The following is a 27,460-nucleotide window of genomic DNA, read 5'->3' on the forward strand; positions in this document are numbered from 1 at the left end:
GCCATGGCCTCAAGCTCAATGCCAAAAAGTGCATTGTCATCCCCTTTGGTAAAAACTCTGTACCCATGAACTACCACATAGGCGTCAGTCTACTTAATGCTGAATATGTGATAAGAGACCTTGGGACCCAGGTGGACAGTAGTCTCTCCTTTGATAATCACATCACCACAGGTGTCAGGAAATCCTTCTACAGGTACACCTCATCACAAAAGGGTTCTCATCCAGGAAAAAAGAGGTCATTGTTCCCCTCTACTCGACACTCATTAGACCCATTATAGAGTACAATGCCCATTTTGGAATGTAGCTCACAAGACATCTGCAGCAACTGGAAAGGCCACAGAAGTACCTCACAAAGAGGATCACTGGCCTCAAACAGATGCCCTACACTGACCATCTCAAATAACTCCAGCTTTACTCCATAGCATATCGCCTACTCCGAGGTGATCTCTGCCTAACATATAAAGCTATGTCAAACCCAGAGCCATTAGACATGCTACACCTAAAGAAATCCCAATCCTTCTGAGCTACATGCTCTAGGAACCTAAACCTTGTCACCACAATAAACAGGGCATGCTGGAGGGATAGATTCCTGTCCCACAGACTTCCCATACTCTGGAACAAGCTACCCATCTATGTCAAGCAAAGTTCCACAGTAGCACTCTTCAAGAAAAATCTTGATGAGTGGATGGGAACTAGGAAATACACCCCAGGGATCACTTCTGTGGCTCTGCTCGACAGGGGCACAGGAAAATAACTTTCTTGGGTGGTGTAAGCCAGGGAACCTTGTTGGCCAGGCTTACTTAGGGCCTTGGGCCGATAGCCTAGTACCTACCTATGAACCTATGAACCTAAGATCCATTAGATCAAGCTTCATACAGGCTCATTTCAATACTAAACCATGATTATAAAGTATTCATGTCTATCATGGCTAAAACAATGACAACAGTAATGCCAAAATTGATAGTTATGGATCATTGTGATTTTATGGAGGGGAGGAAAACATGTGACAACCTTAACAGAACACTGATAATCCAGAGAGAATCAGAATGTAAGAAGATACCATTGTTGTTGGTGGGTCTTGATGCAGAGAAAGCATGTGACAAAGTAAGCTGGGATTTTATGAGCAGGGCAATGGAAGCATTTGCATTTCCTGAGAAGGTTATAAGGCTGATTGGGAGGATGTATGAGGGATCAGAGTTGAAAATTAAAGTGGTAGGGTTCTCTCTGATAATTTCTGCTTGAGCAAAGGAACCATGCAGGGTGTCCTCTTTCCCCTTTGTCATTTAAATTATATTTAAAATCACTGGCAAAAAAAAGGGACTCAGAAATTCAAGGATATAATTGGTATGGCTGTCAAGAAAACCTAGCTCTGTTTGCAGATGATATTATTTTATACATGACAAAGGGTAGGGTAGGGTTGGGAGGGTGGCCTAATGGTTAAGGTGTTTGCCTTACAAGCACAAGGTGCAGGGTTTGAGTCTCACAAGGGATAATTGGCTAGGCTTACAATGGCTCGTAAGGGCAGTTAGCTTAGTACTAACCTATGATATGATAAAACTAGAAAGAGACATTACAGTGTTGTGGAACATTTTGAGACAGTTTCTAATCTTTTTAGGATGCAAAATTAATGAAGCTAAAACAAAGGCAATAGTAGTAAATTATGTACACGCACATGAATCGGTATATTAATATCCTTATTTATGGGGACATGATAAAATAATAAAATTACTTATTTAGAAGTACAGGTTACAAAGGATTCTGTTATGGCAGCTAAGGATATGTGGAATGAGACTAAACAAAAGATAATAAAAAAACTGAGAAAATTGAAGCTTTGTTATATGGCTAGGGATAGTAAGATACATGCAATCAAAATGTTTTTAGCCCCTTTAGTCTTATACGCAGGTCAAGTATATTATCAACCAGAGGAGAATTTATCGATAGTAATTAATAAAAAGCTGAAGGACTTTATCTGGAAGGGGAAGACGACAAGAGTCAAGTGGGATAAACTGATTCTTCTAGTACAACAGGGAAGATTGGGATTACCCAATTTGAATGTGTATTTCAAAGCTACACAGTTAAGGCTCCTATGGTTTACCTTTAAAATGTTGCAGCACACTTGTGCGACTATTTACTTACCTGACTTGAAATGTTGGAAACTGCAAAGCCGAATGCTCAAAAGAGCTAAAATGGTAGACAAAAAAGTTAACAAAGGAATGCCAACTTTGTGTGAAACACCCTTCATTTTCAGATGTCTCTGATGACCATTATGCGGGGGGGGGGTGCAAGCCCCCTTGCACCACCCACACCCCCTGCTAATTATATATATATATATATATATATATATATATATATATATATATATATATATATATATATATATATATACTAACTCCGAGATCGCACTACAGTAAGGGAAAGGGTACATGTCCTAATCCCCACTGTAGTGCAATCTCCACTCTAAATACCGAATTCTCAACTGCGAATGCACTTTAGCATTCGTTGTTATGAGTTCGGCATTTTTCTGTTCGCTAATTCAAACTATTAAAAACGTATTTTCTCTCATCTAAGCATCAGACAAGTGGACCTCAACATTTTAAAGGTAAACTGCTCCTATACATAGCACAAGCAGAAAACTATAGTTCAAAGTAGAAAGGAATGATGTTGAAACAGGGGGGAAGCTCCGGAAACAAGGACAGACTTGGATTTTGGATGCAGACCTTTAAGGAGAATAACAATAACGATACAGAATATTATATCAATAAAGTAGCAGAAAGTATTCTAAGAACTAAACCAACATGGGAATGGAGAAAGATTCTTCAGATAGGGATGACTGCAATTAGGGATATAGACAATAGGCAAGAGAAGGCTGGAATTTATTGGAGAAAACTGGCAAAGGAACCAAGGTATTGGGAGCAAATAACTAGAGAGGGAAACATAATAGAATGGGAAGAGGCCAAGAATTTATTTCAACTGCAGGTTAGAGATTGCCTTCCCTGTCAAGGATTGATATCAGAGTACAGGCAAAGAGAAAGAAATGTGTGGGGGGTCCTAAATGAAAGACTAGCACTGGTAGCGTTTATAGTAGAATCTAGAACAGAAGCTGCCATTAAAAAATAAATAATTAGTAGAGCATATAAAATAGTGCACGATAACTATACAAATTAATGAGAGGAGTTTAGAAAGGATTGGAAAGAGAGATTGGATAAGCAATTCTTAAAGAAACAAAGGGAGGATATATGTATGTCTCCCAAATATGTAATAAAATCTAGAAGATTTAGGATTTTTGCTTGGAAATGTTTACCTAGATATTTTATACCCCAAGTAGACTCAAGAGAATTTTTCCTCAGGTAGACAGCAAATGTTGGAGGTGTGATAGAGAAAAAAGAGGTACTCGGGAACATATTTTCTCGGAGTGTGGTGGGTTGGCAGATTTTAAGGATTCCCTGCAGGATGCACTGTTGGAGATGCTGGGTGGGCAGATTGGTGTGATGAGGGACATGATTTTTCTGACCTATGATACAGAATCTGAATTGCCTAGACATGGTAAGGCCCTGCTGTGTCTAATTATGATGGCTACCAAAAAAGCAATTACTAGAAAATAGAAATCAAAATCTAAACCAATTATATTAGAAGTAGTGAATACAGTAACAGAGGTAAAACAACTGGAACTGAGATGTTTAAAAGAGTAGGAGCAAACTACATAGGAAAAATGTGAATTGTGGGAACAATACATACAGGGGAGGAATGAGGTTTAAAAGAATGCAGGACTTAAATGAGCTATGTGCTGTTTGACTGGAAATGATTGGGTAGATTATAAGTGATGTATAATGTTTGCAACTGGGAATGTGTCAGTTTGGTTTGTGATGTAAAATGCTTACAACTAAGATTGTGTTGGTGTTTTCATTTGTATAAATGTATGTTTGTCTGTGTTGGTGTGTTTCATTTTCATTTATAAAAATGTATGATTGCTTATGTAGTAAGTGATGCTTTAATAAAGATGTTTCTTGTTTAAAAAAAAGGGACAGGAATTGAATAATTTATGTAATGTTGCTTAGGTTATATGACATATAGCAATATATGTGAAGTATAATGTTTGTTAATGTTAATTTAATACAATTTGATTACTTTTGTATAAATGTAAGTTTGTCTATGTCACAAGTGATAATTCAATACTGCTATTTAAAAAAAAGAAACACCTTTCTTTTTACTATGTTTTTTAAACTATTTACATTCCAGGAAACTAATATTTCCCACGTTAATAATATCACTTTGTATCTAAACAAACATGAGTGCCTTTATGCATATCCTTATAGTTGCTTCTTGGGCATTTTCTGTTCTAGGCCCCACCTCGGACATCTTAATGGTAAGTGATTTCTTCTTTTCTATGGTTATACAGTATTTTCTACTTGTCAAAACCTCCATTTTTTAGGGTATAAAAACAAAGACATTTTTAAACATTTGAATAAATTCATAACAAATCTCAAATCAATTTATTTACAACTGTAAGTAATTTTCAGTTCACAATTGAGTAAAGATTGTTCATACTATCATATACTTTCCTGTCTGAAGTTATCTTACACTTTGTTCACAAACCTATACCCCTGCTCAAGTCTTGTCAAGTGGTGCTTACTAGTCCATCCCCTGTTTCTGCTCCCAATATCCACTATTTTAGCAATAACCCTTGCCTGGATGTGGGTAATGCTGGATTTACCCACGGTTGGTGTGGTTTGGTCACGAGGGCGAAGCCAGAGTGGCCAAACAAAGACAACCGTGGGTAAATCCAGCATTACCCACACCCAGAAGTGGGTTATTGCTATTATACAATGACATTATTTAAGAAAAAAATACTTACTTTTCTTAAATAATGGCATTGTATAATGCCTCCATGCTGCCCTTCCGCAGCTGTCTGGTATTCTGTGGCAGTTCTGATGTACTGTGCATGCGTACACTTATGCAGTACATCAGAGCTGTGGGTGGAAGCAACGGAGAAAGCAAGATCTCCGTTGCTTTTTACAAAGTGTCTCACTATGTTAGAGTTTAACATAGCGAGACAGCTTTAAAAAAAGCAACGAGAATCTCCATTGCTTTTTTTTTAAAGCTGTCTTGCTATGTTAAACCAATTTAACTTAGCGAGACAGCTTTAAAAAAGCAACGGAGAAAGGAAGATTCCATTACTTTTTTTAAAGCTGTCTCGCTATATTAAACTCCTTTAACATAGCGAGACAGTTTCTAAAAAGCAACGGAGATCTTGCGTTCTTCTTTTCTGTAAAAAAAAAAAAAAAGACTTATACTAATGGAAAAAGTCTGGGTGACCGGTCCTTTTTCCATTAGTATAAGTCTGATTTACAACGTGCATGCTGACCAATCAGAGTGCATGTTTTGGAATATTAATGGGGGGGGGGGAGTCATTGTATAATTTAATATATCCTTTTGTTCAGAATTTATCACAGTCATAAAATCATGCATATTTCCTGCATCTAATGAAACATCTGTCTTCCTGAATGTCTTTGCCATGACATACTCTTGATTGGACAAACCTGGATCCTGTGACTAATAAAAAAGAAGAAAAGGAACAAACAATGCAGTCAAGTGTCTTATCCCATCTGATAAAAAGAATATTTCATATTAATTTTGATGCCATTCTTCAGAGAGCTAATTATTGTCATACAAATGCAAGAATACCCGCTGTATGATCAGCACTATACCAGTTAAACTCCAGAGTTTATAATGTAAAAAACATATTGGAAACGGGACACCCCTTCACTTCAGAGACTTTCATATGTAGCACTTAAAGCCAAACCCTCCTCCTAACTGACTAAGTTCTATATTTAAATCTTCAGCTCTTTGAAGTTGAACTATGTGCCTTAGTGAAAATTGATAAAGTTCCCTTATTTGACTCTGTTTTGCTCTGAGTCAACAGATTATTGGTAGTTCGAGTGGTGCCTTCCTCCTGGGGTGCAGCTTCATTCATAGCTGTAGGAGTGTCTTCCACCCTTTTTTGAAGAAATTGTATTGTGTTCTGTGAATCCAAAAAATGTTTTAGCACGCCCTGGCAATAATAATTTATAAAACGCTAGGTAGACTAGAGTAAACCCTACATGCTGCTGCCTGTAGGGTCATATCACAGAGTAAAACCTGGACCCTTTTTGCAATGTTGCAGCAGTGTAGTTGTTTTCTGCTATTGTTTGGTCATCTTTAACTTTGCAGATCATCTCGGGTTTTCACAGCTTAGCCAAAATCTATTCTTTTAGAGCATAAGATCTGAATCTAACTGTAATGTGCCTTAGTCTGCCAGATCTCTGAAGCATAGCTTTTATCTGGACCCTGTGAACTCTTTCAATTCTTATAAAGTCCTCCAAAATGCCCATCCATCTTGCTAAATGACAATTTCTACTCTCCATGCTTTCAGGCACTCCTGTTAGTCTCATAATTTTTCTTCTGCTTCTGTCTCCATATTCATTTGTTTGTCCACCAAATCATTCTAGATTCTATATCAGCCAATTTATCCTTCAGGGCTGCATTTTCCTTGTAATCAGGGCATCAGAATGGTTTGTTAGGAATCATCATTCCTTGCAGAGGAGTTTTCTGTGAAAAGGTTTATCTTTTGATTTACTTTTTGGAGTTCCACCAATGTTAGCGCTGAGGCTGAACGTTGCTGATCCTGGCTTGTATCACCTTGTGCTGCCAGGCCCTTTTTCCATGCAGTATGGGTCACCATACTATCTTTGCTGCCTTTAACTGCACTTCACTCTCCAGTAATCTGTTTGGATCTTGAGTTAATCATGCAGTCCATGCAGTTTTTCTTCTGCTGCTGAATGACAATGAGCTATTTTACTAGGAGGTATGTTGCAAGCAATGAAATTAATTGATTTCCCAGTCCCTAATTCAATTTATTTCTGGGAACTATATTTACCACAGCCAATCTGTTAGCCTGCCATACCAGAAGCCTTGGGTTTTCTCACTTTTTTAAGCCATTTGATAGACAGAGTTTTGGTACTGCTTGTTATGCTGCTAGTCAAGTTTATGAAATTCTGGAAAGATCTAACTTCCATCACTGGGTTCTATAAGTAGATTAACAATTTTAATTAATTGTACTTTTATCTTACTGATGCTATTATGCCATTTATATAAGTCTCTTGTTTATATCTTTATCTTCTGTCTAGAGGTGTAGTTAGGCATGGCAAAGGGCACAGCCAACCTAGGTATTAGGTGTTATAGGGTATAACCTGCAAATGTCGATCAGGTGGTAGTGCAGTTGTGGCATTCAGAAATGAATGCCTGTTCTGCATTTGTAGTCAGGGCTTTAACACTTCAGTTTCATAGTTTCATAGATTAGTACTAGGCAAACTGCCATTGTGGGCCATTTTAAGCCTAACCAATTAACCCACATGAGGATCAAACCCTGCACCATGTGCCTGTAAGGTAAACACCTTAACCATTATGTCAACCTCCCACCAGTACTTTATGTATGGTGTTGTAAGCCACGTATTACATTTGTAACAAGTGATTTGCTGCAGTTTTCAATGGAGAGGATCTTTTTTTCAGTCCTCAACTTAAAGTTTAATAGGGAGCCAAATCAGGTAGTTGCATGTGGCACTGGAACACCTAGCTGCAGTTCTGCCTGTATCCAAGTCAGCAAGCTCCTATATTCCTTTCCATCTTGTTAGGCTGTAATAGGTTGCTAGAAGCACTGCCTAATGTTCTGTATGTGCTACATGTGTTAAACGTCCTTTAAAATATAAACTACTCTTAAAATTACTGTTTCACATACACTTTTTCTACTACTGTTCTTTAATGCACCTTTCCCCTGTTTCCTTCTCTACCATTGGTAAATTGTAGGATAAGTTCTGTTTTATAAATAAATACATTCCTTATTAAATAAGCTACTAAGTTGCAATTTAATTCTTGGTCTGAAAAGAGCATCTAATTTGGCTTTTTTAAGCCTAATATTCAACTGCTCCTTCAAATCTTTTCTTACCTTGCAGCTTCTACTATCAAACTGTATGTATATATGGTTCTTTAATGCAGTTGTACTACTCTTTTATACCAACTACCGACCAATCACCATACTCTTCCCTCTCCAAAATCCTAGAAAGGTGTGTACACACACAAATCATGACATTCCTAAACTCTCATAATCTACTCACAAATACACAACATGGTTTTAGACCATCACATACCACTGCCATAGCCCTTATGTCTTTCACACAGCCAGTCAGCAACCACAGGAACAATAGAAAATATGTCTCAGCTGTATTCTTAGACCTTTCCAAGGCCTTTAACATGGTTAATAATAATAAACTCGTCCACACTCTCTCAGAACTAAATCTAACCTCATCCATCATTTCCTGGTTTAGAAATTACCTATCAGACAGACAGCAGGCAGTAAGATGGCTCCAGGAACTCTCCCCATTACTACCAGTCTCAGTAGGAGTGTCACAGGGTTCCATTTTTGGACCACTGCTCTTTTCTATTTTCACTAATAGCCTACATACTGCCACACTTCATGGTACTATCATCCAATATGCAGATGACTCCATGCTAATCTGTTCTTCCTCTCCACAGGCACTACTACAACCAACACAATCCTCCTTTCTAGCTGTTGAAAGATGGCTCTCTGAATCACAACTAATGTTGTTGTCTTTCAGCTTTTCCTGGTTAGGGGTCACCACAGCGGAACTCCGGTCCGCTAATGATAAATCCCAATAAAACTTAGCTTCTTATCTTTCCACCCACACAACATTCTCCTCATAACATTACATTTAACATCACCTCCAGTAATAACATAGTCATATCACCTGTCATTCACACCAAACTGCTAGGTGTTGTAATTGACTGCAAAATGAAATTTCACATACACATATCAAATAACATAAAGAAAGTACATAAAAACTTATTATGCTATACAGAAACAAACAGCTCCTAACTTCCTCCATCAGAGCCACTATAGCATGCACCCATCTCATCACCACTCTTTTGTACGCCTCACCAATCTTCACCAATCTCAGAAAACCTGACCTTTCCAAGCTGTAAGCATGTTATAATAAAATTGCTAAATTTGCAACGAAAACCCCTCACAGATCACACCACTGCACTCCCCTTAAAACATTCAATTGGCTGGAACTTCTCCACCTCATTCTTTACAATCAGCTTATACTAATCCACAAACTACTTCATTACCCTGAAAAAAACCCTGCTCTACAAAACATATACTACACCCAGGCACCAAAACTAGAGTCCTACGATCCAATCAAAAAATCCTATTAAATGTGACCAAAGTGAAAAATTTCACAGGGATAGCCCTCTATAGCAACACTATTGCCAAACATTGGAACAACCTTCCCCCCAACATCTCAGCCACAACGTCTATTCCCTCCTTCAAAAAGGTCTTAAAATCCCACCTACAGCAATCATGGCTCTGTAACTGTGACAACCCTGATTAATCTCTTATATGCCCTACTGCTCTATCATCAATCCCCTCTCTCCTAGAACTTTGTTACTCCCACTAATGTACCCCATCCCTTCCCTACCCAACTTTTACTAACCCCACATCCCACCCTCCTATGCCAACTTGTATTACATCCTTAGCCTTAAAATCCACCTACTGCAACCCGGCTCTGTAATTATGACAACACTAATTAATCTTTATACCACCTACTGCTCTCTTCCAACTGCCTCTCACAGTACATCACAGTCCCTCTCTCTCAGTGAGTTACTAATGCCACTAATGTACCCTTTTTCTCACTCTTCTACTTTCATTAACGGCTCACACCTCCTTTTATTTTAGCTTCTATTATATCCTAAGCTTTGTGGTCCTGCAAATCTGCATGGTATAATAAATATGTAATTATTCACAAATTAAAACATATATAAATTGCTTAAATTCCGAAATTTATGTGAATGTATCTAGCTTTTGCATTGTTAATGACTCATACTACTGTGTACTGTTACTATGTATTTAAAATGTCTGATGTAAACAAAATTAACAGATGAAAAGTTATAAACTGTATTAGGAGCTTTTCTCTCTGCTGAAAAAGGACCTGTGCCCAGTCAGTCCTTCCCGGTAAACAGATGTAAAATAAATAAATAATAAATAAATATTTAACTCTCTGGAGCTTTGCTTCTCAGGCCTCTGCTGAAAATGGGTATTTATTACCCAGTCGGACTTTCCCGTTAAACAAATGTCAATAAAAAAATAAATAAATGAAGTGACTTTGATGTGCCTCAATGAGGTCCATGGTTGGTACATGCATACTAGGCAGTGGATGTTCCTAACATGTGTGAAGCACTTCTGCTGAACTTTTTTAAGCAGCAGATAGCTGAAGCAGCACATCACATTTTCAGTTTACTGTAGCTTTTTTATTTCTTAGCTGTACCATACAGTTTAAACATGATTTACTGATATATTTTGGATGTCCTGTATATTTAAAAGAGTTACCCAGGACCACATTTTTAATATTAAAGCACTGACTTCTTTTTCTGTATAATTTTCTTTGCCATTCCTACCAACCATCAAGCCCACCTCAGATCAGACACACTAATGTTTTCACCTTTACTCACACATTTCACCCAGTATCAGGGCAACAGCTGTCTGGAGACAGTTATTTAAACATCCATAAAGGTACTTTGTACCCTCACTGGCATTCTTACATGAGGTCATATGTTATGGCCTAACCCAAACCATGGGCAGGTGGACAGGTGATCCGCACCTCTGTGGAGCCGCACAATGCTATCCCTACATAGCCTTCATTGTAGATGTGCAAGAGCATGCACCTGTCATTCATTGGTTGCTTAGTGAACCTAATGTCCACTTAAATGCTAAATATTTGCATCCCAGCTCCTCCTCCAAGTGAATCTATCCAATGCCCAGGTGGCTATGCATTAACCTTGCCCCCAAGATGGATGCACCCATCCTAACCTGCTTATGCCATCAAACTCCAGAACAGTTAATTGAACTCAGGTCACCTGGGCCATAGTCAAGGCTTTATCCACCTATGTGATTGGTGCTGCCTAATATTAAACCCTTTACCTTTTAGTTTAGGTCGAACTGGGAGCTGATATAATTTTATGGTACTGTTCCACCAGAAATGCTCTTGTAATTTCTCTTTTATTTTTGATACATATATTAGTCACATCTCCTGCAGTGTATAAAGCATAAGTTCTGGCTCTGCATTGCACTTTCATTATCCGTCCTTTTTTTTCATTCTGTTATTCCAGTAAACCCAAATTTAAACAGACTGCTTACATAAATTTTACTTAGTACATTCCTTTTGATTTACCAGACAAGATGTTGTTTTTGTAGGTCCCTGTTACCAAGGTCTTGTTTACTCTTTAGGTTGGGGTTTATGTCTCATTCCCTCTCAATGAACTGACTGTCTCACATAGATTTACTTTGGGTTAGTCTAGCTGCTGTTAGTGTATTTCAGCCTCAGCTTGCTAAGCTGCTTTGGACAGTGTGCATTATAATTTCTAGTATGAAATTGCACATTTCTTTGTTTTTCTCTTACTGTACATGAGCACATTGAAAGTCTGCACTTAAATTCTGTCTTTGCTGTAAAAATAAATATTAAATGACACTGCTTATATTTTATGCCTTAAGTTTCCACTACTATGATGTTTCATTGTTTGTTTTGCAGACATACTTGAGATTAAAATTATAGCCTCAGCTATACAGCTGGCTATCTTTGTGCATGTTCTATACTAGCCACTCACCCATGAACCTTTTAGCTCATCCAGTTTTGCTTCAGGTCATTTTAATTGCTGTTAGTATGTTTCAGACTCAGCTTACTTTGTTGCTCTGGACTCTGACTATTTTATTTTAGTATAAATTACAGTTTTTTACCACTTTTCTCTAAATGTACCAGACTATGCTGAACGTCTCTAAAGAAAGTCTCTCTTTGGAATGTGGATAAACGTCAAGCCAGAGCTGCTAACCTTCTGTGTGTTCTTCCACATTCCTTCACACAAGTACCTGTTGGTTCATGTGGCTTTGTTTCAGGTCACTCTAATTGCTGTTTGTATATTTCAGCCTCAGCTCATTTTGTAGTGTTGGACTTGTACACTTTATGGCATTAGTACTTTTTCTCTCAATATCACTATATAGGACAATGCCAAAAGTCTGACTTTATAAACAGATTCTGTCTTAGATGTAGTGAAAATTTTCAAATGACATTAAAGTCCACATTTTGCTTTAGTTAAGTTTCCATCACCATAATATTTTGTTTATTCAGGATTAATCCATTGAAAGAATGTCTACCATGGGATGATCACTTTTAGAAATAATTTTTTAAGGATATCATGTACTTTTTTGCATTACTGATGTCTCTATAGCATTGTAAGTGGTTATTTTATTTTCTAATTTGTTATACCTCAAAAAATGAACTGAAAAGGGACTGCCACACTGCATGAATTTGTTTTACAGTCAAGGCTTACACCTCCTTGAAGACATTTTATAGACAGATATCCCTGTGATGAGAGGATCATTTACTTTGTTTTGCTGTCCCACCTCTCTCTCTCTGTCCACCAGCTTTTAATGAAAGTGATATGATTTCCTAATTTGTAACTACCTAAGCTGAAACACCTGTAAACATATTTCATTATATTATATTATTTTACCATTAAAATAAAAATTATTTAAGTTGTTTATTCAAAGAATGTATTTGAGGATAATGTTGAAGTACTCAAGAGTTTTGCACTATGCAGTATATATACTGTAATCTTCAAACTAAAATTGTAAATCAAATGGAGTAGTTGTCCAAGTCTGTTTTAGAATTCTGGGATTCCTCTACAAGGGTGAGCTCCTTCATCTGCAATGGTGTATCTATGACTAATGCTTAGCAAAGGACAGCTGCAAGTGTGGATTGTAGTTATCATTACATAGAGCAGTAATACAGTGTAAAAGAGAACCACACAATACCAATGACTGCACAATAGATGTACACGAAAGTGAAAGTTATGCATTTAAAAACAGAGACAGTATACAAATTGGGAAGCACAACATACATAACTCAGCCATAAAGTAGGAACACCCTTTCAAAACATGCAGTACAAACTTTCAACATGCAGTAACTCAGGACTTCAAAAATGGCTTCAGCTTGATCAGCAGGTTTATTACAGTTCTCCCATTGTGAAAACTGCATCCAGGGTAAAAACCTAAAGCAATCAAACTGGATGTAATTTAATTACTGACTTTTAATTACCCTGTCTAGACGTCAACAAAGAAGAAATATGGACAAAGTAACAGAAAATCAAATGGAAAAGTAGAAGAAAAAACTCTGGTTGAGAAGAATCTTTCAGCTGTTCAGCAAAAGGCAGTTCAAGTTTCATCTTTGAAACAGAAGATTGTTTCCAATACTTTAGAGGAAAAAATAAACCTAATCTGTTTAGAGCATCTTAAAATAAGTGCAATTCCTAATGAATATATAAAGTCAAATAACAAAAAGTTGATAAAATATCAAAGAAGCATTAATTAGCTATGCAGATGAGATGAAAACTGCAAAAATCAGATACTAAAATGAAGAAAAGGCTGACTGAGCATGAGTCTTTTCAAGAAAAGCTGTTTAGAAATAGCACAGTTAGAAGATAAGAGTGCACAGAAAAATCCTGAGATTTCCTGCTATACCATAGAAAATAGAAGAAATAGATTCTGTTAATCTTTTGAAAGTACAAATAATTAAATGGGCTGGTATTCCACAGTAGGGTTATTAATTGAAAGGGCACATTCTGTCTATGCTCCAAATCTGGCCATGAGAAAACAACCAAGGCCTAAAATATCAAAAATACAATTACTCCAGCAAAAAGAGTTGATCTTGACAAAATTGTGACAAAAAGAAAAGGTATTAAAAACCATAGACTATAGGAGAGAAACAGAGCTAAGAAAAGAACAGACAGAAATCAGTATAAGTGGGAACACTGGATGTAGCATGCAATTTTGCATGAGTAAATTTCATTTTAGGTTAGGTAATACCTGTGGGTGCAACTGTCAGTTTTGGGCAATTGTTCCTGTCTGGAGTGTTAACTGTCATTTTTTTTGAAAATGTACATAGTTTTGCATCTTTGTTCTAAGATAATAGGGGATGGGGGTGTTCTGAAAATGTATGTAGTTTTTTTGTTTGCGAGTTTTCATTAACATAAACTGTTTTGATAAAGTGACATAGGTTAAAAAGAAGATGAAAATAAACTATAAAAAAGATCAGCCAGTCAAATATTAGTATGTGAATGTAACATACACATTAAAAAACTATCATGCATAATATGTGGGAACAATACCTTTTTATCATAATGGATACACTCTCCATATTATCTTGTAAAGTAAATGACCTTACAGGTATAGACAAAAAAGAGAGAGTACTCAAATAGTAGTGCTGAAAGAGACATGCTTAAAAATAAATGAGCATATGAATTTGACAAGGAAAGGGCTTCAGGATGCATATTTATCAGAATATCATGGAAAAAGGAAAAAGGGAGTAATTATACTAATTGGTGAGGTGCTCAAATAGCTACTGGCAAGGGAAGATGATTTACACTGGCACGTATTCGGGTCTATATTAAAATCTCGAAGTCCGACAATATCGAATACGATATTGTCGACATGACAATACTGAAAGCGCACTACATCAGACATTTAAATGGACACACTATTTAGTTTTTTTTTTTTATTTAATTTTTTATTTTGGTTTCGATGATTTAAGACTTCGATCACTAAAGTTCGATCTTTAGTGATTCGAAGTTTTAAACCTTCGAGATTATAATATAGACCCCACGTATTTATATTCTACCAAAAAACTGCTGTTATTGGACCTTAAGAAAATTTTTGGGTGAAATAATCAGCTTTCAGCAGAGAGTATTACTTACAAGTGGGGTCTAGAACTTGATTTGCAGTAGTCAGGATAAGTCAGGATATATCAGGGGGTCCCAGAAGGGGAAATATAACAAAAGAAGGTAGATTTCTGAAGACATTTATAAAGATATTTGGCATGGAAAATGTGAATTCAGTAGGAGGAACTTGGACAAAATTTATATATTATTCCCCAATGTACAATAAATAGGCTAGATTAGATAGAAATTATATTTTGCAAGAAAATGTGCATTTAACTGAAAGCTTCAGCACACATCTAGTACCAATTTCAAATCATGCACTGATAAAAAACTAAGATAAAAATGCAGGGTAATGAAATAAAAATTAAATACTGATGCTTGCCCATCTATCTGTTAAAAAGAGAGGAATTTAAGGAATTAATACTGGAAATTATTTGAGAGTTATTTGGGAAGCTAGAAGTGTCATCAGAAGTTATAACTACTGAATGAGATAAAATGAAAATGAGTTTAAAATATGGTAGAAATAAAACAGAAAACATTATGTTTATGAAATAATAGGAATTACTTAGAAAGGCTGACAAAGGTTAAAGTATTGGAAAATAAGGTATAAGGGAAATCTCTCACAGAATAAGAAGAGGCAAAAATGTAGAGTACTAAAGAGAATGTAAGGGAGTATCTAGGAACATACATGAGTTTGGAAAGATGTCTGTTAAGCAACTATTTTTGTTAAACTCCAGAGTACAAAGACATTTAGCACAATGATTCAGGCAACAGAAAGTAAAATGTTTATAGCCAACTTGGGGAGCCTATGACAAAAATTGCCAGAGATCCTGTAGAAGTATTAGAGATATTTCAGAAATTTTATGAACATTTGTATCAAGAGAGACATATGGAAATCAATACAGAGCACAAATGGAAATATTTACAGAAGACATAATTATGCAAAGGTTAGAGGTAGATGAGCCTCAACAACTAACAATTAAGATAGAAGGAGATAAGATAAAAGCTCTGATGTGTAAAGGCTCCAGGAACAAATGGTATTTCTGTGGAAGTTTGGAGGAAAGAAAGTGATAAATATCTGGAAGATTTTATTTAAAAATATTTTAAAAAGGAGGGGAGGCACCAGTATCTTGGAAGAAAGCTGTGGTGGGTGCATTATCTATGGATGGTAAAGACCATCAGACCCAACTTCATAAAGACCCATTTAACCATGATTATAAATTGTTAAAGGTATTGCCAAAATTGATGGATATGGATCATTGTGATTATGTGGAGGTGAGGTAAATATTTCATAGCATTAATAGAACACTGATGACCAAAAGAAAGCAGAATGTAAGAAAATATCACCGCTGTTGGTGGGTCTTGATGCAGAGAAAGCAATCGGCAGAGTAAGCTGGGATTTTATGAATAAGGCAATGGAAGCATTTGCATTCCCTGATACAATAATAAGTTTAATCAGGAGGATATATGAAGGATCAGAGCCAAAAATTAAAGTGGGAGGGTTCCTCTCTTATATGTTGTGTTTGAACAGTGGAATCAGGCAGAGGTGACCTCTTTCTCTTTTGTTATTTGTGTTATATTTAGAACCATTGACAAAGAAAATAAGGGACTCAGAAATGCAAGGATGTAATTGGTGTGGTAATCATGAAAGGTTAGCTTTATTTGTAAATGATATTATTTTTACCTGATGAATCCAGAAAGGGACATCTCAGTGTTGTGGAACATTATGAGGCAGTTTCAAGTCTTTTCCAGATATAACATTATTGAAGATAAAATAAAAGATATAGCCATAAATTATGTACCCCCCCACACGCACACACACACACACACACACACACACACACACACACACACACACACACACACACACACACACACACATGGGTTCAGCAATACCCATATTTATGCGGACATAATAAGATGAAGTATTTAGGACTATGGATTAAAAAGGCTTCTGCTGTAACATGTGGGAAGAGTATATGCAAAAGATAAAACAAAAAAACGAAAAACTGGAAGCTCTTCTTTATGGATAAGAATAGCAGGATGCAAGCAGTCCAAATGTTTTTAGTCCCAATGGTTTTATATACTGGTCAGGTATATTTTTATCTACCAGAAGAGAAGTTGTGGACAATAAGTAATAAAGAGTTGAAGCAATTCATCTGGGAGGGGAAGATGGCAAAAGTTAAGTGGGATATGTTGACCCTTCCAATAGAACAAAGGAAATTAAAGAACTGGAGGTGGAATATTTAGAAAAGAGAAGTAGCAAATTACATAGAAATGAATGGAATTTGTGGGAACAGTATATGCAGAATATTGTTCGGGGAGGAAGAGTGAGGTTTAAGGGAAGGCAGGAATTGAGAAATTTATGTAATGTTGGAGTGAATGCTAATTGTTAAAGTTTAGAGTTGTGTTAAAGCTACACATTTAAGGCTCATATAAATAAAACATCCAGAAGGTTATAAATCAAAATGGAAAGGAATGATGATTAAGCAGGGAGATGGTAGAGTTCAAGAAATAAAGAGACAATGGGAGTTGGGATGCAGATCCTGAAAGAGAATAATAACACCATATAAAATATTATCTTTTTAAGGTGGGAAAAACTATTCTAAAAACCAAGCCAACGTGGGAATGGAGAAAGCAGATTTTACAAATAGGGATGATTGTAAGTAAGGGTATAGAAAATTGGTTAGAGGGGGGTGGAATTTACTAAAGAAAATTAAAAAAGGAACTAATATATTGTGAGTAAATAACTACAGAGGGAAAGTTAATAGAATAGGATGAGGCCTAGTAGATGTCTGGACTGCTGGTTAAGACTTCTGTTCCCTACCAGGGATTAATATCAGAGTATAGGCAAAAAGAAAAGGATAGAGGAGTACTACATGAAAGACCAGCTGAGTCTAGAGTAAAACAGAAGTTATTGTTAAAAAAGAGATAATGAGTATAGAATCAATCTGGGTGGTTAGAAAAGATTGGGAAGAGAAACTGGAATGGCAATTTACAAAGGAACAATGGGAAAACATACGTAAGTATGTGTCAAAGTCCAAAAGATTTAGAGGTTTTGCTTGAAGTGTTTGCATAGGTATTTTTATACCCAAATCAGACTTCAGAGAATTTTTCCTCAGGCAGATAGCAAATGATAGAGGCGTGATGGAAAAGAGAGGTAACTGGGAGTATGTTTTTTTAGGGGGGTGAGGAGTACACTGTCAGAAATTTTGGGGGAGCAGACGGGTATAACTAGAAAGGTGAGTCTTTTGAGCTGGGAGACAGTATGTGAGTTGCCTACAAATGGTTAAGCTTTATTAAGTTTAATGCTGCTTGCTACCAAAAATGCAATTACTTGAAAATGGAAATCAAAATCTAAACCAACTGTAATTAAAGTATTCAATATCGTAAAGAAAATTAAAGAACTGGAGGTGGAATATTTAGAAAGAAGTAGCAAATTACATAGAAATGAATGGGATTTGTGGGAACAATATATGCAGAATATTGTTCAGGGGATGAGGAGTGAGGTTTAAGGGAAGACAGGAATTGAGCAATTTATGTAATGTTGGAGTGAATGCTAATTGTTAAAAAGAAAAAAGAGCATGAATGTAATATATGATTCCCGAAAAAAGAAAAATGTTAATATGGCCTGTTTCCTTTAATATTAAAGTATGTATGTATATATGCCTTAAGTGATAATTTAGTAAAGGCGTTTAGATCAGGTATAACTTATACATCTTGGCATACTACAAAGGGCTTGAGGAGTGAAGGTAAATAAGATAAAATCCCTATATTACTCCTGGTGCAGCAGGTGATAAGCTCACCCTTCCTAGTCACAGGATCATAGGATCATAGGAAGCTACTAGGCTATTGGGCCTGAGGCCCTTACAAACCTAGCCAAGAATTTAGCCCAGCACCCGATGCCCCTGTCCAACAGGGACACAAGTGGAATCCTAGGGGTGTATTTTCTGTTCCCATCCAGTTATCCCAGTTGCGCTTGCAGATCAGAGTGTGTGTATATGCTTTTATGAAGCATTTCCAAATGTAGCAAGTACATATAAATATAGCGCACTTGCTTGCAGCAATGCCATTTTGAGAGAACAGCCAGAGTACATGCATGAGTGCAGTAGTCAGTCTGTTTATAAGTTTATTTAAGTTTGTTACAAAGCCTCGTTTCTGATGAGTTTGGGTGTAATAATGCTGCTTGAACAGAACCCACGAATGTTCATCTGTTTTATCCTGACCAGACGAGCCCCATGTTGTCAGAATCGGGATCAAGAGAACTACTTCTTCGAGCCATGAGGTGCAGAGTTGAAGGTGAAGGCAGACTAAGCAGGTTGAGTAAAACAGAGCACAGACAAATGAAAAAGGGCCAGAAATGAGTTAAAGGTAAACAAAACTGCACAAATGATTTATTTGGCAAAGAAAATGAAATGGCACATTTATAAGGCACAAAACACATTATTAATTCAAACGAGTAGCACAAAAATGTATTATTAAGGAAAGGAAAAGCACAATCCACATTATTAATTAAATGAAATACTTAAAACCACAATATTTGATAAAACTAGCAAAACTATTCATATGGGGCTCAGAATTACCTTTGGTTTGCATAATGAGCATGTTTAAAGTAAAACGGGCACAAGAAAAGTACAATGAGCATGATAAGAGATTAAAAGGGCAAATTAAGCTTAAAAAGCAAGACAACTGCATGTTTTAGTAAAAATACCATGTTTGGGCACAAACTACTATTTTGCATTGACCGAACCCATTCAAAGAATAACTAGAGTTGTTCGAAGTATCTCAGAGTGTGCAAAGTGTTTGCAGAGTGTGTGCTTTATTGCGGTGCAATTATTTCAAAGAGTTTCATGTGTATAAAGTGCAGTTATATTGCAAAGTGCAGTTAAGTACAGCCATTTCGAAAAGTTTCTTGTGCTGTGTGCATTTATTCGCAGAAAGCCGCCATTTCATAGTGTTTCTTACACTGTGCAGAGTTATTTCACAAAGTGCAGCCATTTTGAAGAGTTCATGTGCTGTGTACAGTTTATTTGCAAAGTGCATTCATCTCGAAGTGTTTCTTACTCTGAGCTTTTTCCATTGTGTACAGTTTATTCACAAAGTACAGTCATTTTGAAGTATTTCATACACTGAGAAGGAGTGGTTTCATAAAGTACAGTGATTTCAGAGTGTTCTTGTGCTACAGAGACTTATTTGGCAAAGTGCAGTTATTTCAAAGAGTTTGCTGTGATGCTGGGCATAATTACAAGTACTGGCATAAAGTTCTGGCATGTATATATATATTTATGTGTGTGTATATTCATACATAATTTCAAGCACCTTCACTACTGTGTGCTGATATGGCAGAGGCATTTCTCACACCTAGTCCACTTGTGTTCGATCATAATATAGCAGAGAACAGGAGAGTATTCCATCAGGATAATGGTATTTTCACACAAGCAGCTTTTTATGACAAAGATGCACGTACAAGGGCATTCATTTTGTTTAACTTAACTGGGTCAGGAGCTATAGAAAGAGGGTGTTTATTTGTGTATGCACCCAAAGTATATGAAGGTGAAGGAGGAAACCATCATATTGTGGTACCAGCTGAATCAAGGGAAGACCCTGAGTGCTTAAAACATAAATTTAGAGAAATGTGCAACCCCTAGACAAATGTTACATTACAGAGGCACTTATTTTACACGAGACCAAAAGCCAGGTGAAACATTTTCAGTTTATATCACTGACATGAGAAATAAAGCTAAAATGTGCAGATTTGGTGACTTGAAAGATGAGTTAATAAAGGACAGGCTTGTGTCTGGTGTTAATAGTGCTGCAGTGAGAAAGATTTTGCTTTGTGACAGTGATTTAACATTAAGCAAAGCCAAAGAGATTTGTCAAATCCATGAGCTCACAAAAAGACACACAAGTATGCTTACAAGTGCTAAGAGCATGACTTCAGCAGCCTCTAGAGCAAACATGGACAGTATGCAACACGTGGCAAGCAGAAATAGGCCTAAGCACATGACAGTAGCAACCACTGTAGGTGTAGCGAGGAGAACCCACAGCTTTCTAGCAAGTTCCAAGACTAGTTCAGTTAAAGGAGCATGCTCAGTATAGTATAAGAGTGAGTCAGCAAGACCAAAGTCAAGTCTTACTGTTAACTGTCGTAATTGTGATGCCAACCATGAGTCTAAAAGAGAGAGGTGCTTAGCATTTGGTCAACAATGCCAGAAGTGTAAACAATGGAATCATTTTCAAAGGTTTTGTAAATCAAACAAACCTCATTCAGTTATTAAGAAATATCACTCAAAAAAGCAAGTTGATCATATAGAGAGCTGCAACCCTACTTTCTATGTAGGTGGTATATCAGTGGTCGGTGAAAAGGTTAATGCAGTAGATTTATTAGCAAAAGATTGAAGTATATTGAACTGTCCTGATCAATGGTAAGTCCACAGAGCTCAAAGGAGACCCTGGTTCAAAGTGTAATGTAATGTCAGCAGAAACATTGTCTAAAGTGAGAGCTGGTAAGCAACTTAATTTGGTCAATTGTGCAAAGCTTGTTACTTATGGAGGTGAAGAGATTCAAACTTCAGTAATGCTTTCATGCTATTTGGCTGGGAAAAGTTACAGCTTGCAATTTTATGTAGTCTGAAGACTTGTGCAGTCATTATTAGGTCTCAGAGACAGTTTGAGAATGAAACTGCTTTCTTTAACCAAAGAATTCCATCATGTAAGCAGATGTCCCAGTTCCAGATTTACTGATGCTATTTTCTCAGAGTATGCTGATGCTTTCGACGACAAGCTAGGCAAACTTCCAGTTGTGTACTCTATGAAGTTAGACCCAGAGGTCAATCCAGTGGTCAGACCAGCAAGAAGACTTCCAATAGCTATGCAGAACAAAGGCAAGGTCCAGTTAGACAAAATGGTGCAGCAAGATGTGATTTGTCCAGTCAGAACCAACTGACTGGGTGTCATCCATGGTAGCTACTCATAAGAAAAATTCAGATGAAATCAGAATATGCATTGACCCAAGAGACTTGAACAAGGAATTAAAAAGACCTCATCACCCTATGTGTAAAGTCCAGGAGATTGCAACCCTAGTGCCAAATGCCACTGTTTTTTCTGTCTTAGATGCAAAGAGTTCATTTTGGCAAGTGATGCTTGATCGCAAATCTTCACTGTTGACTGCATTCAGTACCCCATTTGGTAGATACAGATTTCTCAGGATGCCTTCTGGAATAAATTCTGCTAGTGAAATCTTTCAGTGTGCAATGCAGCAATTTTTTTTTCAGGCTACCTGTGTGCAACAATGGTTGACTATTTACTGGTTGGAGGTAATGGTGAAGCAGAGCATGACAGAAACCTCAGGAAAGTTCTGGACAGAGCGTGTGAAGTTAATTTAAAGCTCAATCCTCTGAAGTACAAATACAGATTACCAACAGTTACTTATGTAGGTCATTTAGTTACTAGTACAGGCTTATGACCAGATCCTTCTAAACAAGAAGCCACGTTTTCTTGGTATGGTTAACTATTTGGGAAAATTTATCCCTGACTTAAGTGAGTTATCAGCACCTTTAAGAGAGATGACATGCAGCAATATTGCATGGGCATGGTTAGAACAACACCAGAGAGCATTTGATAACCTCAAATAGCAAATTGCTAATCCGTCTACATTAAGAAACTATGATGTCACACAAAAAAGGAAAAAAACTAAGGGTAATGCTGCTCAATGCCAGAAGTCTCAACCTCAAGATGCACACACTCGAGGCCCTTCTCAGTATGGAGAACATTGATGTCTGTGCTGTGACTGAAACCTGGTTCAAGGCTCCAGAGAGCACCCCGGCACTATCAGGTTTTACCTCATATCATGCGTTCCGGCCCCAAAATCCGGAAAACACCAAGAAGGGAGGGGGGGTGTCTATATTCATCAAGGACACCCACACCTCAAGGTTAGTGGCAACGCACGATGCATCTGAGACCATCCAGGTGCAATTAACCATAGGCAAGACTGCTCTGCAATTTGTAGCATGTTACAGGCCACCCTCTTAATCTCAGGAACCTCACATAGCTTTCCTGAAAACACTGGAGGGGATAAATGTATCTCCAAACACCATCATACTAGGTGACTTCAACTACCCAAATATAGACTGGGATCACTACTCAAGCCTCAACACTCTAGCCCAAAGGTTCCTAGAGTTCATAAACTCAAATGCCATGGAACAACTAGTCACCATCCCCACAAGAGGAGAAAACATACTAGATCTCATCATCACGAACATGGGGTCACAATGTTCAACACCGGAAGTATACCCCTCACTGGTGAGATCAGACCATAAACTAATCTCACTGGAAGTCCACGCCCCGCCCCCACCGGAGATAAAAAAGACCACAGTGAAGAACTTCTCAAAAGCTGACTTCACACTTCTAAAGACTGGTGTGGTCTCTTTTAAGGCCCCCGAGCCTGCGGAAACCATTACTCAAGCCGCTGAATCACTTACAAATGCCTTCTACCAGCACCTACAGGACTGCATGGATCAGGCAGTCCCAAACAAAACAAAGACTCTTTGTACCAAAGGCAAGCGTCCAGTCTGGTGGACCCCAGCCATAAACAAACTCTACAACAAAAGGAGGAAGCTACTACAAGATAGAGCAAAATCCTTAAAAGGGAAAACACCTTTGATCATTATAAGTAAAAAACTAAGAGCTCTCATAAAATCATCCAAGGCAAATTTTGAGAGAAAAGTCGCTAAGGACTCAAAAGACAATCATAAGGCCTTCTTTAGCTATGTTAGAAACCTGGGAGGAAACTCCCAGATATGCTCAGAATTAGTTCAAAATGATGTAAAAATTACTGAACCTACAGACATTGCCAACATACTGGCTGACAGGTTCAGTGCAAACTCCCCCCCCCCAAAAGGTGAGATATCTATACCAGAAGATTGTAACCCCCCAAACATCTCAAACGCTCAGGTGAGAACTGCCCATGGGATTACCCTGGCATCATGCCACCCAACCTTAGTTCCTAGTGCCTCTGTCGAGTAGAGCCACTGGAGTGATCCCCGGGGTGAATTTTTCTATTTACCATCCACACATCAAGATTTCTGTTGAAGAAGGCCAGTGAGGTGCTCTGCTTGACATGTATGGGAAGTCTATTCCATAGCACGGGCAGTCTCTAGATTATGAACCTGTCCCTCCAGCATGTTCTGCTGATTGTGGTAATGAGGCTGAGGTTTCTGGAGCATGTGGTGCAGAGGGATTGGGATTTATTTAGATGTAGCATTTCTAACAGAACTGGGTCAGACATGGCTTTGTAAGTCAAGCAGCGATTGCCTCTAAGTAGGCAATATGAGACAGAAAATAGCTGGAGTTTTTTGAGTCTGTCCATATAGGACCAATGTTTAAGGCCTAAGATCCTCTTTGTGAGGTACTTTTACAGCCTCTCCAGTTGTTGCAGGTGCCTAGTGAGGTACATGCCAAATGGAGCATTGTATTCGATGATTGGCCTAATGAGGGAAAAGTAGAGGGAGACAATGACCTCTTTCTTCCTTGATGCAAAACCCTTAGTAATGAGACCTGCCACATAGAAGGACTTTCTGACCACAGTGGCAACGTGGTGGTCAAAAGAGGGGTTGCTGTCAACCTGTGTTCCCATATCTTTTATAACGCCTTCTGTGTTCAGTGGACTACCATCAATGTGGTAATTCAAGGGAACCGGGTTTTTCCCAAAGGGGATGAAGATACATTTTTTGGCATTGAGTTTAAGGCCATGGTTCTGACACTAGTCGTTGGTCTCATTGAGGCCTTTCTGTAGGATGTCAACATCACTTGGGGAGTTAATAATAGCTCCCAACTTGCAATCATCTGTGAACTTTGTCAGCCAGAGTCCCTTCGTGTTGGCCTGGACTTCAGAGAAGTAGATACCAAACAGGAGAGGACTCAGGACTGAACCCTGTGGGACTCCACTCGTGACTGGTCGGCAGTCTGACTTGGAGTCAGCTACTTTCACACTGTGGGTTCTATCTGTGAGCCAGTTTGCAACCCACCTAGTGATGCAGGGGTAGATGCCTAGCTTAGTAAGTTTTTCTATGATTCCTGAGTGGGGAATGGTATCAAAGGCCTTGGCCAGATCAAGGTAGGCTGTATGAACCACCTTACCTTCATCCACACCTCTGGTGACTGACTCAAAGAAGTCAACCAAGTTGAGCAGGCATGATCTACCCTTCACAAAACCAAACTGTGTTGGACCCAATTCTAACAGAAAGGGCACTTTCATATGCCCAAGATGCAAAGCTTGCAACTCCATTGACAGCTCCAATACTTTTGTACATCCATACTCCAGGCAACAGTACAAAGAACAGATACTTGTATCAACCAGTATGTATCAATTAAACCCATACTTAGAAATAGGAGATAGTGGCCACAAGATGGCTTTATTCTTAAGCTACAATGTACATGGGAATATGTGTTATTTCACACAAGATCAGTGATAAATCAGAGTGTAGTTGAGCTTTTATTCATGCATTAAGATATATACATTTTAAACATTTTATATGTTTGATATGAATTTAATTATTGTTACTGAATGCATATAATGTTTTTGTAAATTCATAAATTCTGATTATTATCTATGGAGATTGTTCATAGAGAATGTCTCTATTTATATGCATTTAGGCATATGTGTATATATATGCACATTTTTTATATATAGATATGTATGTGCTGTGTGTCTTGTAGGTAATGTCTAAAGACATATTTAGATTTATATGTATAGGGCTTTAGCTTTAAATGAGCTGTAGATTAGCTCCAGTAAATGTTCAGCTTGATTGTCATCAGCTTAATCAATCAATTCACTTGACTAATGAGTTAATTGTGATATGAATGAGTATTTAAAAACTTGCTATGAGCTCAATGGATTAGATCTGAGGAAGCGTACATTGTGGCACGTGAAAGCGATCATCTGTTCTTTGTCTTTGGAATAAAAGGTTTTACAATTTTCAAATCTTTTTGGCGTATTTTCTCAATTGGACTATTTTGGGATTTATGCGGGTTTGATTAAGCCCTGACCATCTTTGTGTTGAGTCCACCAGTGTTTGTTTACTCATTTTGTGGTTTTGTGACTGGAGGACTCTGCTGAGTAGTTGGTGCCTATCCATAAACATTATATACTTAGTGACTTGCTGCCAATGTAGTACTTTCTATGTTGGCAAATCAGATCAATGTCTTGAGGAACATATCCTTAGACATTTAAGGGACATCAAACAGAAAGATCCCAATAATGCCTTAGCAGCCCATATAGTACAGTATCCTTCTCATCATTTTGTATTTAAGGACATAGAGGCAGTCTGTCAGACCACAAGAGGAGGCGATGTTCATAATTGCACAGAGTTAAGGGAAACATGCTGGATAATTAATTTAAGAGCGAACAGATTACCAGGCTTGAATACCATTGTGCCATTAAAACCTGCACTTAGGAATATAAGGAATATGATCAGCAAGCTTACTTGAATGTTGCTTTATTCATATAATGTATTCACATACATAGCTACTAGTTTTCTCATATACAATCTCATAGTAAAAAGAAATACTGCGCCTTTAATTATAATGAAGGAAATTATACCTCTTTGCTAGCTGGCCTCCTTTTGGTTTGCAACAAGGGTGTGTCACAGACGAATGGCTGTGATGCCTTATAAATACAAAAGCTGAACAGTCCTTTTTTACGATCTGAGGAAGGCATATTTGCTGAAAGTGCTTATCGGAAGACTGTGGACTGCTTGTTTTATGTTATATTCTTTTTTTTTTTTTTTTTTTATTAAAGGTTTGATTTTATTATCAAGTTTTACTGCCGTGGTGGACAACGGGAGTTTTTAGTAGTGTTTGCCTTTTCTTTTCCTCGTTGTTGTCCTTCACAGTGTAAGAAAGTTTTTTACCTAGGATCCAGAGTTTGGAGCTTCCCTATATCCTTGTTTATTAGGTCCATGATAATCCGTTCCATAGCTTTGCATATCAGACTCGTCAGGCTAATGGGGCAATAGTTCCTGGGGTCTGTAGTCGCTCCTCCTTTGTGGAGATGGATGACTGTAGCAGTGCACCACTTGGTAGTGACAAAGCCTGAGGTGAGGCTGTGATTGAACAGGGCACACAGTTGAGGTGCCAGTTTACTCTGTAGTGCATGTAGAACACAGCCAGGGATACTGTCAGGTCCCATAGAAGGTGTATTCTTGGCCTTGGACAGTGCTGTTTTAACCTGTGCAGCAGTAATACTGGGTGCCTGGCAATCTACTGGCATTGTGATTGGTCCTTTGGGGGGGGGGTAAAGTTAGCACTGAATATGTCTGCTAGTATATTTGCAATATCTGTTGGCTCAGTATGGGAGGTACCATTGTGCAGTAGCTCAGAGCAAATCTGGGTATTGCCATACAGATTCTTTACATAACTATAGAAGGCTGAGAGACTTGAGTGCATGGGTGATATGGGGGATCCTGGCACCTGACAAACACCTAACTGTGACTTTCTCCTTATCCAGTCTGGTAAAGTATACATCTGTGTGTCTCAGAATGGAGTCTCCTATGGCTAATATGTTGGGCTTATGTTTAGGCCATACTGGCTGTGAGACACATGTGTGTAGACTATGTGTGGTGTGGTGGCAGTGGAGTTTGCATGT

Source organism: Protopterus annectens, chromosome 1.part0, assembly GCF_019279795.1.
Source record: "Protopterus annectens isolate FY-2018-M chromosome 1.part0, PAN1.0, whole genome shotgun sequence".
In the NCBI taxonomy this organism is placed as follows: Eukaryota; Metazoa; Chordata; order Ceratodontiformes; family Protopteridae; genus Protopterus; species Protopterus annectens.